The 18,016-nt window shown below is 37.0% G+C and overlaps 1 pseudogene; it reads right to left on the reverse strand.

Moving 5' to 3' along the window:
• Positions 1 to 1,078: 1,078 nt before the first annotated feature.
• LOC129250008 (high mobility group protein D-like) lies at positions 1,079 to 2,889 on the reverse strand (annotated as a pseudogene).
• Between the last annotated feature and the right edge of the window lie 15,127 nt (positions 2,890 to 18,016).

The raw sequence follows: 18,016 nt of genomic DNA on the forward strand, positions 1-18,016 counted from the left end.
TAGAATCAACCTGCCATCTAAACGCTTGCATGCCCAAGTCTCGGGCATCAACAATTCAATATCTGCGCAGGTAAGACAAGCGTGCTCATTACAACTGCGGTCGCCTATCGACCCTTTTGTAAAAATAAATACAATTGCGCTAGTTGTGCCGCAATTAACTGGAAATCTGCCAACTTGCCTAGTAAGCGCAATGACAAGGCAAGCATTTCCAGATCTCACTTTGGCGGATAAGAGGTTCTTCGTCAACGAACCAGTGGACCTTGTCCTTGGTGGAGACATTTATCCCCAAATTATTTTAAGCGGCTTGAAGAAAAATGTACTAAGTACACTTCTTGCCCAAGAGACTGTATTCGGGTGGATACTAACTGGTCGAGCCGAAACAGTCAGCCCACCAAACAAAATAGTTTCCTTTTTCAGCGAAGTCACACTGGACAAGCAACTAGCTGCCTCGGCATCAAATCCATCAAGCATCAAGCTGGGACCATCACTCAAGAGCGCTTGCTCTCAATTCTTCCGGAATGAGACGCGTCTCGCGAAAAATCCGTCCTTGCAAGAGGAACTGGTTCACAATTCTTTGTGGTGGCAGAAATTGAAAGCCCTCCATCAAACCTTTCGCAAACGATGGAAAAGGGAATTCATCATCGAATTGCAAAAACGCACGAAATGGAAAAATCCACACCTACAACCTCAACGTAATATTTTCCAATACCTACCTAGTAGCAACAAATCTCACTTCGCGATTCACCCTTTATTAGAAGGTGATTGACATCACCACACTGTTATACCCTTGCAAACCTAAGAAGCTACAACAACACCTACAACCTACGAAGGATGCAATTGCATCGACATTCTCAAAAACTTTTAAATTTATTTTATTATCTGTAGGAATATTTGAATTCACTGTTTTGATTTCCCATTATTTTAGTAATTCCCTACCTGAAGTTTGTTGTAGAAAGTTGCTAAGAAATGAACAAAAATATTTTTTTTTCTTCTTAATTTCATTGATTATATTCAGTTTATTGAATTTCGCTTTATGCTTATGCACATATAGGTCCCAGATGTTCCATTAGCATTAATATTGTGTAAAATACACAAATATTACATTACAATGCTATTCACATAAATTTTATTTCACTGGTACAAAAACCATATTAGGGAAAAGTGAAATTATTAAATTAGCCTATATTAACCATTTTTGTAATTATATCTTGGCATTCAACTACAACAATTTATAATTTTTTATGCCAGTTTTCAAAACATAATAAATTTCACAACCCTAATGAGAAAACTGCGAAGGTAAACCACATTATTTTGTACATAAAGGAGAATGTTTGAAAAACGATAACATAATCCGAATTATAGTAACAAACACTTTTGAATATGTAACGCAAAAACTACGCGAAAACTACAATTAAAGGCCTGCGTCTGTTCGCGGATTTGTGTGTTCATATGGAAGTAAGCCATGTAGTGGATACACCAGTTTGTTGTGGTCGGTAACCGCGCGAGCTTTCCTACCGGGATGCAATTCGTGCGTTACAATTTTCCCCATTTTTTCTCTAGGTCAATTAAAGCTTGGGTGACACAAACATCTAAAAAGGCACATTTTTACTTTTACAGTCATATTCACGTATTAACATATTTACCTCTTAGCAGCGGCAACGAGGTGATTAAAGATATCCTTCCAGCTGGCGGCATCCCAGATAGCTTCAACATGGGATGGTCGCAGTCACATCAGCTTTTCTGTGCTTCAGCAAACTGCGCCTTGGCAGCATTCAAGTTGTGCACATATGTTGATGATGCTTCTGATGGTGCAATTCCATGATTTTACGGCAGATGATTGTTTCCAAATTGTACTATTGATAATTTTTACTAAACTGAACATATACGTATATATATATTTTTTAAAGATTTAATTCCTGTTAGACTTTCCAATGACAAATGTTCAATATTCATATTATTCAAAGTAAAAAATTCACACTTTATAATAAACTCACCTTTAATATAAAACAAAATTTAATTAAAATATTATACCATATTTCGCCCTCGCTCCATGATGATCCAAATGCGAGCTCCATACGTAAATTCTGATGGCGCTCCTTCTTTGCCGTGGTCCAAGGATTACTTGTGGCTGGCCCATCCACTAAATTGCCGTCACTGGTAACGCACACTTGTGGACTTTTTACGCACTTTTTATACAGCCTTTATTCACACGCAAAACCGAAAGGCCAACAAATTACCACTTAACACTTGTGTAATTAATCTAAAGCCCGACCTGAAATTTTTTTTTGCGCGACGATTTCTCACTGGGCAGAAGAACGTCAAGTTCTAACACTACTCACTGGCACATTTGTCACTTATTTTTTTTTCACATATATAATATTAATTTTCATTTACATATCACTATGCATTTTGATCAATATTTATTTAATTTTATTATATTAAATTAAATGCAAAGTTTCTATTTTGTTACTTTCACTACCACTAAATTCTTTTCATACGATGAATGCATGTGTAACCGATCGAAAATGACGCATATTATTTTTGGTTTTACCTTTGATGTGAGTGACTTGAAACTTTGTGCAAACGTGTTTTCAATCCAGCTGATTATATGAATATAAATTCCATCTTGTCAAATTCTCTCACCGCTTCATCATAATCCTTCTTGGCTTTTAGCTGCCTTTGCTTCCCATTCCGACTTGTCCTTCATTGAACGCCATAAATCTCCACCTTTTTTTGGCCACTCCGGTTACTTTAATGCCTGGATTTTCGCGCTTAACCTGATCGCGTGCATTGTTGAGCCACAACATATATGCGGCAAGAGGACGCTTTGGTTTGCCAGACATTTAACTTTTTTTCTTGCGTTCGCGAGTTTATATGGAAAATATAACGGTAATTATACAGAAGAGCGGCCCTTCAGAAAATCAATATTTTTGTAAAATTTTTTCAATGATATCAATAAAATGTATTGTAAAAGAGTGTTTAAGATCGGGGGAACTATACTTTTATGTAGGATTTACTGTTAATATGAATATCAAATCCGGCGGGCGACACAACAAGAATTACCGCTTGAACATTATATAAGTGTTTTGAAATGTTGTCCAACTCCGGCTACGCAATCCACAGTATTTTTGCGTAAAACTCCTTTTCGCGTGGGCGGCCTTCGGCCGCGCTTCAAAAAAATAACCCTCATCAGTCCAACTCCGGCTACGCAATCCACAGTATTTTTGCGTAGAACTGCTTTTCGCGTGGGCGGCCTTCGGCCGCGCTTCAAAAAAATAACCCTCATCAGTCCAACTCCGGCTACGCAATCCACAGTATTTTTGCGTAGAACTCCTTTTCGCGTGGGCGGCCTTCGGCCGCGCTTCAAAAAAATAACCCTCATCAGTCCAACTCCGGCTACGCAATCCACAGTATTTTTGCGTAGAACTGCTTTTCGCGTGGGCGGCCTTCGGCCGCGCTTCAAAAAAATAACCCTCATCAGTCCAACTCCGGCTACGCAATCCACAGTATTTTTGCGTAGAACTCCTTTTCGCGTGGGCGGCCTTCGGCCGCGCTTCAAAAAAATAACCCTCATCAGTTCAACTCCGGCTACGCAATCCACAGTATTTTTGCGTAGAACTCCTTTTCGCGTGGGCGGCCTTCGGCCGCGCTTCAAAAAAATAACCCTCATCAGTCCAACTCCGGCTACGCAATCCACAATATTTTTGCGTAGAACTCCTTAAACACTCTTTTACAATACATTTTATTGATATCATTGAAAAAATTTTACAAAAATATTGATTTTCTGAAGGGCCGCCGGATTTGATATTCATATTAACAGTAAATCCTACATAAAAGTATAGTTCCCCCGATCTTAAACACTCTTTTACAATACATTTTATTGATATCATTGAAAAAATTTTACAAAAATATTGATTTTCTGAAGGGCCGCTCTTCTGTATAATTACCAATATAACTAAAATTTGCACAATGTTAAGCACTTTTAATTATTTAAAGTCACAATTTGCCTAATTTCGTTAAAATTGTAAAACGACCACAAAACAAACACCTTGTCGATTCACTTTTCACTCACTTGTCACACGCCGTCGACACATGTGAAAAGGAAATGGGTCGAGGTCAGCCATTAAGGAAATTAGGGATTAAGAAACAAAAACAAAAATACCCTACAGGAATGATATAAATGGGTTCGACATTCCAGGGATAGTTTGCGTAAAGTAACGCAAACTATTAGTTTTTTCTAACATCATGCACTTATGTATGCAAATGCTACGAAAAATTATATCTAAATATACATATATTATAATTTTTTTTCTTCTTTTGCTTATCATTTTGTTCTTATTGTAGCCAAAATATAATAAGAACAAAAGGAAAAAAAATATACCACGGCTGGACACCTTGTACTTGGTTACGATCCACACATAGCCAAGACACGATCCTCCTATGCGGCGAATATTGCAATGTCCATTAGTATGTACCCACCCCCTGGCGGTGAACATACATATTAAAATGACATTAATATGTGATTGTACCCAATTAGGTACATTTTTTTTTTTTTTTTGTTTTGGGTGGCAGGGTGTCTCATAGGGCTATGAAAATTCCTCATAGCCAAATAACAAAAAAAAAACTAAAATGCCTAGTGCATATTTAATTAACAAAAATATATATATTACTTTCCTTTGTCTTCTCCTTCGCTGTGATCAGCACTGCACTGACCAGCCAAATGCACCACTACAAATACAATACACAAAAGCTAATTAAGCAACTATGTATAAAGCCGTGTACACACTACACATTTTCAGTTAAAAAAAAAAAAAACAAATTAAATTCAATTTCCTTTTGTTTGTAAAAAACAAAACAAAGGACTGAGTCTAGAGCGGAAACTAGGCCTTTTCGCCTAGACAAGCAGAGCGGAAACTAGGCCTTTCCGCCTGAACAAGCAGAGCGGAAACAAGGTCTTTTCGCCTCAATGAAGATAGGGGATTGGAGACGAGGCCTCTTCAACCACAGCTGTAGCATGAACAGTGGCGTGCGCGTGGATCGGAAACCAGGCCTTTTCGACCACATGCGCAACCAACGATAATGCGCCAAAATAAAAGGACGGGCGACAATACACTGGCGACTAGGCCTCGCCAGGTATCACGGCCCTAAATGATTTGAACATAACGAATCAATAAATTTTAATATAATAAATTTTACCTTTTGTGTGCAATAATCCACGTACATAAAATTACATATCTTTACAGCATTTCAGACGGCGCCACAGCCTCCGATGTCGCACCAATTTACCGAATGTTGGCTGACACCTCCGTCCTAAAAACATTCATTGCTTATCGCAAGGGGGCCGGCATGTTTAGGCCGCACCCTAATATTAAATATAAATTTTTAGCCACCCTAATGGTAACTGCGCCTTCCGTTCCGACTGTTGCTAACCACCGTTTCCAGTCGCTGCAACGTGAAGGCCGTTAACCCTGGCATTTCCCCGCCGAACAGTTAAAACGTTTACCGTGTTAAACGTTGTTCGGCGAGGTTACTTTCATTTTAACTTTACCTATAACTTGCACTTGGATTGTACAATCAGGAGCCACCAGACGTGTCAGCCAACAAAGTAAGTAATATGTTGCAAATTATAAATTACACTAATAATCATATCTAACACAACAATACATATATGTACAATAATACGTATCGCATATATGTATATTTCTATGCGCATCTATGCATATATCTATGTATATATATATTACTGAAATAAACTAAAAGAATATATACTGACACGCTGTGTTTTCTATTTTTTATATAAAATATTTCATCGGAGCGACCGTGGAGGCCCACATATAAAACCGCCCATTGCGTCGCATCCGAGCGAATATACAATATGTAAGTATCGGTCTTACCAGGGTTTGATACATTAATATTTTGACTTTCTTGTGTAGTAGTTTCGATGAAAACATTTTTTTATAGATATGGAAAGCTCTTGCGGTCTTCTCGACTTGGAGGTTAATGTGATCGTTATAGTATAAAAATTGATCAAGGTGAATACCGAGATGTTTGACTCTCTCAATGGTTTGAATAGGGATTCTGGTTTCATTAGATATTAAATTTAGATTTTTCCATTTTTTTCTGATATTTGAGTTGCACCTTTTTATGGGGGGACGAAACAAAATGCTTTTGCATTTCTTTGTATTTATTTTAAGATGCCAGTTTGCTGTAAAATCTTCTACAATATTGTATTTCAGTTCTAGATTTCTGTTAATATCCTCTATTGTTCTGTCTGGATGGTAAATGACAATATCATCAGCAAAGGCTATGATATTGTCTATTTTATCCAGCAAGTCAAGTATAAAGAGATTGAAAAGTACTGGCGCATTTACTGTCCCTTGTTGCAAACCATTTGCTTTTAAATTCGCGCTTACTTTTCATATTATTTATATGTACTGAAAATTTTTTATTTCACAGCATGTTATAAATGAGAATGGCGAGGTTAACCGGGAATTTATAGCCTATGAGTTTAGACATCAGGCCTTCGATCCACACTTTGTCGAAAGCTTTTTTAATGTCTAAGAAGGAAGCTCCTGTGACATGTTTTGTATTCCAGCTCCAGTTAATTTCGGAGGTCAAAAGGTTAATTGCATGTAGTATAGTTGAATGTCTATATTTAAACCCAAATTGCTTAGAATTCACTAAGTTGCTGATTTTAGTGACCCTATTTATATTTATGTTGATTACGACCTCAAAAACTTTACTAATGTTTGGTAACAAGCTAATTGGTCTGAGATTTTTCAAACAGTTTTTGTCTTTCTCTTTTTTTGGTATCACGATCAGTTTAGCTGTTTTCCAAATAGGAGGAAAATAGGCATTATTCAGCATGTTGTTGAATAGTGTGAAATAACACAAGGTCAAGAGCTTCAAATATTACATTAAGTTCTGATTTGCGTCCATCGTTGTTGTTTCCTGATGGATAATAAGCTGCAATTAGATACATGATATTATTCGGGGGCATATGCATTTTAATTATACAAGCTTCTAAATAAGAGAGGGAGTCTACTCTATAATTAAAAACTTTGGGAAATTTCATATTTTCTTTAATTAAAATCGCAGTTCCCCCATCTGTCGTTCTACTAGATCTATCTCTTCTTATTAGATTATATCCATTAAATTTTAGCTTGTGCTTTGCGTTTAATTTGGTTTCGTTCAGCAAAACTATGTCTGGATTGTTATCTGTTAAGAACTTACTTAATTCTATTCTTCTATTTATATTAATGATTGAGTTAACATTAATGGAAATTATTTTTAAATGCGATTGCGAAGTCATACTGAGTCTACTAGACTACATATTGCATCGATTCGTGCAGTTTGTATTTCGAGCTGCTTCTGAAGAGCCATAATTTGCCTACTTAGAGATAACATTGTATATTTTAATTCTAGCATTATTAAACTTTGATTGTTAGTAAGACTATTTGCCCCAATATTTTCTTTAATTACGTCGGCATAGCTAAAATTAGGGGTAGTGAATTTTCCAGTGGTGCTTGTTTTAGCAGCAATGAGGTTTTGTTTTCTTAATCTAATTTTCTACTGCAGTTCTTTGTATCGGTCGCAGCCTTTGTAAGATGGTGGGTGTCCAAATTTCTTGCATAAGACACAGTACACATTTTCCCTCTCCGTCAAGGTTCCGCTTGAGGAAGAACAGTCTTCGGTTTTATGTGTTCCGCTACATTTGACACATCTTGGTGGTAGGTTACAATTGGCTGCACTATGGAAGAAGCTTTGGCAATTCCTGCATTGAGTTATCTCAGGCCTACGTAAGTGTTCCCATTTAATGCAGTGGTATAAAATGGTTTTAATTTGTTTCAATTCGTTAACATTGCTTTCCGCACTTATTTCAACCATAAAAATTGGTAGTTTTATTTTTTGTTGTGTTGAGTTTTTAGTAGTGAACTGTGTTACTTTGAGGATTTCAAGGTTATCGTTTTGATATTTGCAAAGTTCACTCAAAATGTCTTTGGTGTCGGGGTTACTGATTAGCCCTTTCATTAATATAGTTTTTGTTTTCAAACATTTTGGCGTATATGAATAGAATTTCACTTTAGATTGTTCTAAGTATTCTCGAACTCTTTTATAGTCGGCGATGTTTTTCAGGTAAATTCCTAATTTGTTTTGTTTATATTCTTTAATTGTGATTTGTGTTATCCTTAAACCATCTTTTATTAGTTCTATAATTTGTTTCGATTCTATATCAAATGTATTTATAGGGGGAATATTTTTACTATTATTTTTGTGTTTGACATTTTTGTTTGTTTTTGTTTCACTGTCATTGTTTACATTAGTAGAAGCAACTGGATTTGTAATTGACTTTGCACTTGTTCGTGTAACGGTGGTATTATTTGTTGTATCACCAATTTTTATTTGTTCACTTATTTCGTTGCTTAGATTGTTGGTATGCAAGTACTGCTCAAATTTTTCTATCACTTCATTACACAGATTTTCGCCCAGTTTGCAAAGTTAAATGCAATTCGCTGATTGCATACGTACAATGATAAACCTTCGAGTGTATTTCTGTCATGAAAAATCTCCTCATAAAAAAAATATCTGCTGTTCGTAGTCGGATTAAAACTGTAGGTCCCTCCATTTGTGAAACAATATCAAGACGCACGCCACAAGTAGGAGGAGGAGATCGGCCAAACACCCAAGAAGGGTGTATGAGCCAATTATATATATGTATACATATATACTAGCAAACCCGGCGAACTCCGTTTCGTCACCAGATGGGTTCGTTTTTTATAACATTTCGTTTGGGGATTAAAAGATGAAGAAAAAAATATTTCTTTTGTTTTATATTTTAAAAGGAAAAATTTTATTTCACTTCAGAACAGTAATGAATTCATTTCGATTACAAAAATGAAATGTAATTTAGTTGAACTTCTCTAAGTAAAAAATGAAAGTGAATCCAATGTAAATTCTGAATCGAAGCGTTATACGTGTCCGCAAATTATTTGTTTCATTGAAGTGCTCTTTGGTAAATCACATTTTTTGTTCTTTGGTCTGACGTTAACACAAACAAAGCGGATGGTTTCCCAACTGGTGAACACGCAACGTATAGCTGCCCATGAGAAAAGTAATGATTTTCTAAATTTATCCCGCAAGCACAAAGCGATTGGACCTTGCGACTTGTTAATTGTCATTGCGAACGCAAGGCGAACCGGAAATTGCAACCGTTTGAAGTCAAACGGAAGATCAGTCGGAATCATTGGTATTCGAGGAATACATACATTTCCACCTGCGTACTTTCCGTTAATAAAGGTTGCCTCAATCAAATTCGGTATAAGTATTTTCACCGTAAGTCGAGTACCGTTGCAAAGACGCGGTGGATTCAAATTATGCAATATTATAATAACTACTTTGAGTTGCAAGTTATGTGTTGGAAATCGTGGTAACTCCAGAGAGTTCAAAAACTCCGTTGGATAATTTACTACATTATCGGGATTTGTTATGGAATCAACCGATTTGTATAGTATGTCACCAAATCGCCACCGATTTTTGATTGAATGGTGAAATTCAGTGCGTGTACATCATTATTATTTGCGGCGAGAATTGCTCGGTGACCTAACCAAACATAATTCTGATAATTCTCACTAATGTTTGGGAAAACATTTTCAATAAGAGCTAATTGAGAACCTACAAATCGGCAAAAGCCGTTGGTAGGAGTAATTAATCCAGCTGTCGCATCCACTGGGACTTTTCCATTTCGAACAGGTAGCACTTGTTTGGGAAATTGTGTACGTTATACCACAAAGGTGATGCCTTCAGGCAAGCATTCAACTAATCTGCAGGCGTTCCACGGGGAATTACTAACAACGTCTGCCTGAAATCGCCTGCCAACAATATCATGAAGCCGCCAAAGATGTTGTTATTTCACCGAAGATCCTTCAGTGTAAAGTTAAGTGCTTCAAGTTATTTCTTATGTGCCATTGTGCACTCATCCCAAACAATGAGCTTGCAGTACATCAACAATTTTCCCATTGCTCTGGATCGGGAAATATTGCATGTTTATTATAAGTCTAAAACATAATTATTGTTTTTACAGACCATTTAGATCTAATATGAGCTTAAATTACTACTATTTGCTATAATAATTAAATAAATTAGAAAAAAGAGTTTAGAAATTTATAAAATTCATTCTTTGAAACCGAAAAGTCAAGCGGAATAGAACTCGAGATCTCATTGAATTCTCTTAAAGCGCGGGCAATAGGACCATTACGCGCATTATTCGTGTTAAGAAATTTAAGATGAAATGGATAAGTATTGCGTAACGATCCAGTAGGAATATGGAAGTAAATGCAATATAATAGGGATGAAGAGTCAATTTCTGCTTTGATTACACTAAAAACAAAAGACAGTGAGAGTATAGACCTTCTACTCTCTAGAGACTTTAAGTTAATTAAAATCAAACGAGAATGAGAAGAAGGGATAGGATTTGAGAATTTTAACGACCTGAGAGCATATTTAAGGAACACCTTCTGTACACGTTCAATTCTCTCAATAGCAAATTGGTGGCAGGGCCTCCAGATACAAAAGATAGCATACAAAAGAAAGTTGGCAAATGAAAAACAGGTACACATATCATTAATAAATAGAACGAAAAGAAGAGGCCCTAAAATACTGCCTTGTGGTACCCCTGAAGATGCAATGAAAGGTTCCGAACATTCACCCTCAATCGTTACCACACATCGTCTATCGGGTAAATAAGATTTCAACCATTGAAAGAAAACGGAATGGAAACCAAGCGAGGCTAATTTACGTAAAAGAATTGTATGAGAAACTCTATCAAATGCTTTAGAAAAGTCCGTGTAAACACAATCGACTTGAAAACCTTCAGCAAAAGTTCCAAAGCAGTATTCACCAAAAGCAGCCAGGTTGGAAACTGTAGACCTACCCGAGATAAATCCATGCTGATTGGGTGAGATTAAGCTCTTAGTTGCAAAGTACATTTTTTCTTTTACAATTCCTTCGAAAAGTTTGGAAGTAATAAAAAGCTTCGAGATCGGCCTATAGTTGCACACACCATTCTTTTTGCCCCTCTTGAAAGTAGGGGTGATAGTTGTGATTTTCCAATCGTTGATAAAAACACCCGAAGATAGAGATTTATTAAAAACTAATTTGAGAGGAATGACAATAGCCGGGCAGTTGTTAAGAAAAATTACAGACAGTCCATCCTTATTAGTCTGCGAAGAAGGTTTTAAACCCAAAATTCCATTCTCAATGTTCAGAGATACCAGGTTTAAATAGCCAAAATTCAAAGATGAAGATGGATTATCATGACAAGGAGAAAACGAGTACGTATCATCACTAGTGAAATTAGATTTGAAAAAATCGGCACACAAATTGGCTACGTCCATCGGAGTAGACGCTAATTTGTCATTATAATGATCCGGAGAAGGGATTTGAGCGCTTGACATTTTAGATTTCGCCAAAAGGCCTTAGGATTAGACTTAATATTCTCTTCAATCCGAATAATATAGTTCCTGTATAAAAATTTATTTAAACTTAACTTATTTCTTAGATGCTAAAAATTCCTTGCGAAGCTTATTCCGCTAAGTTTTAAGTTTTTTAAGTTGATAAGTGTACCATGGAAGTTTAAAAGGTTGTTTTTTAAATTGTGGTGCATATTTCATAAAAATTTTGAGCAACTGCGCTTTAAAGGTAGAATAGCACTCAACAATATCTAATCCAGAAAGGAAATCTTCCCAATTGATGTCATGTAAAATGCTGTTTAACCTAGAAAAATCACAAGAGGAGAAATTGAAAGCTATTGTCTCGTCTTGTTTATTACTCGCAAACTCGTAAAACTCGACGTTAAGCATTAAAGTGACATGATGTTTATCAGCAGGCGAGAAGGATGAGAAGCATTCAGAGATAGAACTATAAATATTAGCGCTGACGAATATGAGATCAAGAATTCTATTAAGCCTATTTTCGAAAGAATTAATTTGTACTAAATCAAGGCTTAATAGATTATCAATTACATATGATTCTAGTGATGATGTGACATTAGTTGGGATTAGACTGTGCTTACAGAAGTTAGTAGACCAAGAAACATTCGGAAAATTAAAATCCCCAAAAACACTAATATGGTTATCATCAACCTTATTTAGAACTAGGAACACAATGTTGTCTGTATGCGACTTGTAAAGATCAAAATTACTATTAGACGGTATGTAAGATACAATTAAGTATAAAGAGCCATATCGAGATGATCTCTTTATACAAACACACAATTGATCAAGAATGGGATCCTCCTTTAAAAGTGAGATAAGGGATGCTTGTAACTCACGTTGAACTGCAATGAGAACTCCACCCCCTAAAGAACAACCTGTACTTTCACCATTTCGGTCTTTACGAAAAACACTATATAAGATTGAGTCGAAGTATTCATCGGCAAAAAAGTTAGCATTGAGCCAGGTTTCAACAAAAATGATGACGTCAAAATCTAAATGAGAACTACGGGTGTGAATTGTTTCCTAGTGTTTCCTAGTACGAATACCACCCATATTCTGAAAATAAATGTTTCAATAATTTAGTGATGCACAAGTACTATAGCAATTGGCTAAATTATTTTGCCTGGACGATCTTCTTTTTGAAAAAAATTGAAAGGGCGGACCTTGACGTCAGCAGGACAAACGGACGGTTTTAGAACTTGGTCAAACAATAATGGTAGAACCCCTAGCTTAAAATTCATTTTTTTGCATTTTTAGCAACATAAATATTATCGTCAGTTACAGAAAGTTTAAAGGACGCAAGATGTAACCATTTATTGGTAGCTGCTACATGAAGCTCAGTACTTGAATAAAGACCAATAACTACATCCCGAGAGCTTATATTATTTTTACGTCTTCGCCCTTGAATAGTTGTCCACGAAGTTTGAGTACGCATTTGTTCGCTAGGTACGGGAACAATGCTTTGATTGACTCCCGCAATCGACATGTTGATGTGAGCAGCAGCAGCAGCAGCATTATTTGAAGAAGCAGAGAGAGTAGGCTTTGTTTGCTTGCTAACAGTAATAGAAGCCCCGCCAGTGTAGGGCATCTTCGTCTAGCTCATTTAAAGTTAGGCCCAGGAAACATGCTGTTTCAACGGGTCGGGTCCAGAAGGAAAGGGGTGTTAGATGAGTCTGTTTGAGAGGGCATGTGAAAAGATGATTAGTGTAGTGCGGGGTGCCTTCACATGCCGGCGTAGCCGAATGGCTCGGTGCGTGACTATCATTCGGAATTCAGAGAGAACGTAGGTTCGAATCTCGGTGAAATACCAAAATGAAGAAAAAGTTTTTTCTAATAGCGGTTGGGCGGTATTTGGCCGAGCTCCTCCTGTTATTTGTGGCGAGCGTCTTAATGTTGTTCCACAAATGGAGGGACCTATAGTTTCAAGCCGACTCCGAACAGCAGTATTTTTTTTTATGAGGCGCTTTTTCGGAGGTTTGCCATTGCCTGCCCCGGGGTGATCGCTATTAGAAAAACACGTTTTCTTTATTTTGGTGTTTCACCCAGATTTGAACCAACGTTCTCTCCGAATTCCGAATGGTAGTCACGCACCAACTAATTCGGCTACGGCGACCGCCTGTTACTTTTGCTTATTTTAGATATTAAGAAGGCAAACGATAAGCACCCGAATCGTATTGTGTAAGTATCGCCTTACCTTACGAGCGCCAGGAAGCATCAAGGGTTAAAAGTGCATTTGCACTGGCGAGATTCTATTCTGAAACAAATACTATTAATCAATCAAACAGTAGAAATCGACAACATTGAATTTTTTCACAAAATTCCTTCTCTTTAACTCCTGTAAATGTAGTAATGTGGTTGAATTTCAAGCCCTTTGTCTAAAATCCTTTGAACATACCATATTTTTGAAATTCCAAATGGTTGGGTCACATCCAGAGGTAAATTGGTGAGGTAGTCAGCAATTGATTCAGCCAATCTCTATGAAAGAATAAGAGGCAGTAGTCACAGGCGCTAAGAGTCTTAAAAATTTACAAATTTAGATATTTCTCAATAAAAAAGCACTATTATGGGTAAGAAATAGAATAAAAATTTAGTTATTATAAATTATAAAGTAAAGTAAATAATTATATAATGAAGCAGTACCTACATAATAAGGCCTTACTGAAATGGAATGAATACTTTCATTATTTTGCAACAATTAATCCCTTCAGATTAAAGCCTATCTATCCCACGGAATCTAAACATGCAGGGTTACCTGTTAGGTTCTGGAGATACATCCTGCTGTATTTGTCGTCTAGAATATCAGTAAAACATATCCTAGATGAATGCACCCTTTTTACTAATAGTAGGCGAAGGATTTTTGGTACAACTCTCTCACCACAACTTCTAGTAAATACAACATGCAATCGAAAAACGCTTTGCTATTTTCTAGCTTTCTTCTTCTGTGTAGGAGAGCTCATTTAATTTAATATATAGTAAATATACTTATGCGTAGGTATATTATATATTATACACATTATCATCATTTCAGACATAACATCCAGCAAATATTGTAATTAATTCTAGTTTACTCAATACTGATGACCTTCAGCTACTGCTGTTCTTTTTTTCTGCTATTTCCTGTATATTCATATGTTTAAAATAAAACATGATTCTGATTCTGTACTTGTAATTTTGTACAATGGCTATTGGTCACACCTGAATTTATTACAGAATGAGTAAAAACCCTTCTCCATATTTTTGAAGAAAAACAAAGCTAGGTGCGGTTTAGTAATTTTCTCTCCACGGAGTTACATAGAACCCTGCAAGAAAATTTAGTAACATATAAGAGCATAGATAACCGGGAGAGGTCCAAAATCTGCATGTTGTATGTTTTGCGTAAAAATTCTTTAATATATCGATTTTGAAACATACATATACATATGTGCTCCTGTAACAACCATCATCGCTAAAAGTTAAAACATTGATATAATATAAGTCAAAATACGGTCACATATTTTACATTGCAATTACGCGGTGCAAGCGTATGGTAATCAAGGCAGATACGAGGTGTCAATGTGTGAATATCGATATGTGCATACACACACGGACAAGATTATTCACACAACCACTAATGTTTCACGCGATAAGTTGTATCTTGAGAAAAAATTAAATTAATTAAAAATGTTTCCCCTGACAAAAACAGGAGGTAAGCATACACCTTTTTGGTGGACTCCTGAAATCTCAGAACTTCGCAATCGAGCTCGGAAGCTCTTTAATCAATCTAAAATAACAGACGAATGGGAAGAATATCGACAATGTCTCAAAGACTTTAAGAAAGCTGTCAGAAGTGCAAAACGCACATCCTGGCGATCATATACTCAAGAATTAGAGAACACTTCAGAAGTAGCAAACTACGCAAGGTTCTTGCATCAAACCCAGTCTCTCCCAGTTTTATCATGACTCAAGGTGGAACTTGGACTACACACACTGACACTCTTAGAATACTTCTAGAATCTCACTTTCCAAGCTGCGTTGCCAACTTACCAGCACTTCCCAGCACTCTTCAGAGTAATTATCGGAATAAATCAGATCTAATCAGCTCTAATAGCATCTCTACAGCAATACTAAGTTTTAAAAAATTTAAATCACCAAGTCCTGACAACATCATTCCAGCAGAACTTCAAGAAGGACTAGAAATTCTGCTGCCTTGGTTAACAAGGATCTTTAACAAGTGCTTAAATCTCTCTTACCTTCCGACAATTTGGAAGAAATCGAAGGTATTATAATATAGTATTCATTCCGAAAATGGGGAAACCTTCACACTGCAAACCAAACGATTTCAGGCCCATTACCCTAACCTCTTTTTGCTAAAAGGCTTTTGAAAAAGTCTTAGATGAGCAAATCAAAACCCAACTTGATACTAAGTTGATCTCTGAGGCACAACATGCCTACACTAAAGGGAAATCGACTGAAACGGCACTTCACTCACTGGTGCAAACAGTGGAAACTTCCCTTCACAATAAGGAGTACTCTCTTGTCGCATTTATGAACATAGAAGGTGCTTTTAATAATATTGAATCCAAAGCTATATTGTCGGAAATTGCAAAATTGGGTATTAATTACTCCATCCGGAAGATGATCGAACAAATGCTCCAAAATTGAATAATCACTTCAGAGCTTGGGTTAAGCCGCATGAGAATGTACGCCGTCAAAGGCACTCCTCAAGGCGGAGTACTGTCACGCCTTCTCTGGAATCTCGCTGTAAACAGTTTGCTTCGAAATCTCGAAAAAGCAGGCACCAAGGTTGTAGCCTATGCAGATGATATTGCTCTCTGCGTGTCAGGCAAACACCTGAATACCCTCACTGAGCTCATGCAACGCTCAATCAATATTCTGTCAAAATGGTGCACCGAATGCGGACTAGATGCGAATCCAGCAAAGACAGATCTTGTTCTCTTCAATAGGAAACAACAATCTCCTCCACTGCAAACAATAACTTTAAAAGGGGAATCATAACTTCTATCAGATTCAGCTAAATATCTAGGAGTTATTCTAGATAGGAAGTTGAGCTGGAAATTGAACATTGAAAACAGATGTAAAAAAGCTTTCATAGCTATTTATACTTGTAAGAAAGCTATAGGCAAAACCTGGGGTTTTTCACCTAGGATCATTTATTGGATATATACCTTGATTATCAAACCGATACTTTTCTACGGTGTGGTTGTATGGTGGACAGCACTCGAAAAACGATGTAGAGTAGCCACAACTGATCAAGTCCAAAGAACAGCCTGCCTCCTGATAACAGGATGCTTAAGTACCACACCTACTAAGGCTCTAAATACGTTGCTTCACTTGTTCCCTATCGATCTGGCTGGCAAAGCGATTGCAGCGAAAGCAGCGACACGCATAAATGCCATATCGAAATGGAAAAAATATCTTGGCCATTCAGCCATACTGAACAGAAACACTGTTATCTCTTAAGACATAGACTATCATGTAAGTCTTCCATCACCACCCTTGCTATTCTCCTGTTCACTCCCAACCAGGGAAGAATGGAAGACAAATCTTACCGAAATTGATAGCCCTCTGATTATATACACAGATGATTCAAAACAAGACGGTAAAGTGGGATTTGAAATCTTTTCCGATTCCCCTCATATCAATCTATCATTTAGATTACCCGACTACTGTGGTGTATTCCAAGCGGAAGTATGCACTATCGGGTATGCTGCGAAAACTATCTTAGAAAAGAGAATATCACTAGAGGATATCCGCTTTTCCATTGACAGTCAAGCGGCCGTTCGAGCACTCAGCTTCTCTTATACCCACTCAGATGTGCTTCGATCCTGTCTCTTATCTCTTAACGAGATAAGTGTTCAGAATTCTGTCCAAGTTATTTGGATACCGGGTCACAGTGAATTCGAAGGTAACTGCAAAGCTGATGAGCTCGCGAGAGCTGTAGATGCGCAATCAAATGTTAGTAACTTACCCACAATCCATATTCCGCTCTCAACATGTAAAATGATCATGTGGAAACAACGACTCGCTCTTTTACGCTCTCCAAAAATTGACAATCTTTCAGTACTCTCGGACCTGAAAATCGAATCTCTCATTAAATTCTCGAAACGAATTAATATCTTGGACCAAAATCTATAGTAAAAATCTCGGTTAGGTGGGGAAATCATATAATACAATGAGATCTATGGCAACACAACGGACCCAACTTGCAGTCTATGGGGCACTCCGACGCGGGGTCACCCTTAAACCAACCACCAACCAATGAAAAATGTTATTTCAGGAAAAATACACAAATTTGTTGTTTATTTGAAACTGGTTTGTTTTTACATCTTCTCCGAGAGTCCGATGCTTTTACTTTGCGCAGTATGTCCGCATATGTTGCATTCTCATACTTAGATTTGATTATTGCATCAAGTCTTGTCCTCATTGATTTGGGCGGCTTCTTTTCTTGATATGACAACCATCCAGCTGGCATTTTGGTCTTTATTTCCTGTCTGTATTGGTTTTGTCTGTTGAATCGTCGCCGT

This window comes from Anastrepha obliqua, chromosome 6, assembly GCF_027943255.1.
Source record: "Anastrepha obliqua isolate idAnaObli1 chromosome 6, idAnaObli1_1.0, whole genome shotgun sequence".
NCBI lineage: Eukaryota > Metazoa > Arthropoda > Insecta > Diptera > Tephritidae > Anastrepha > Anastrepha obliqua.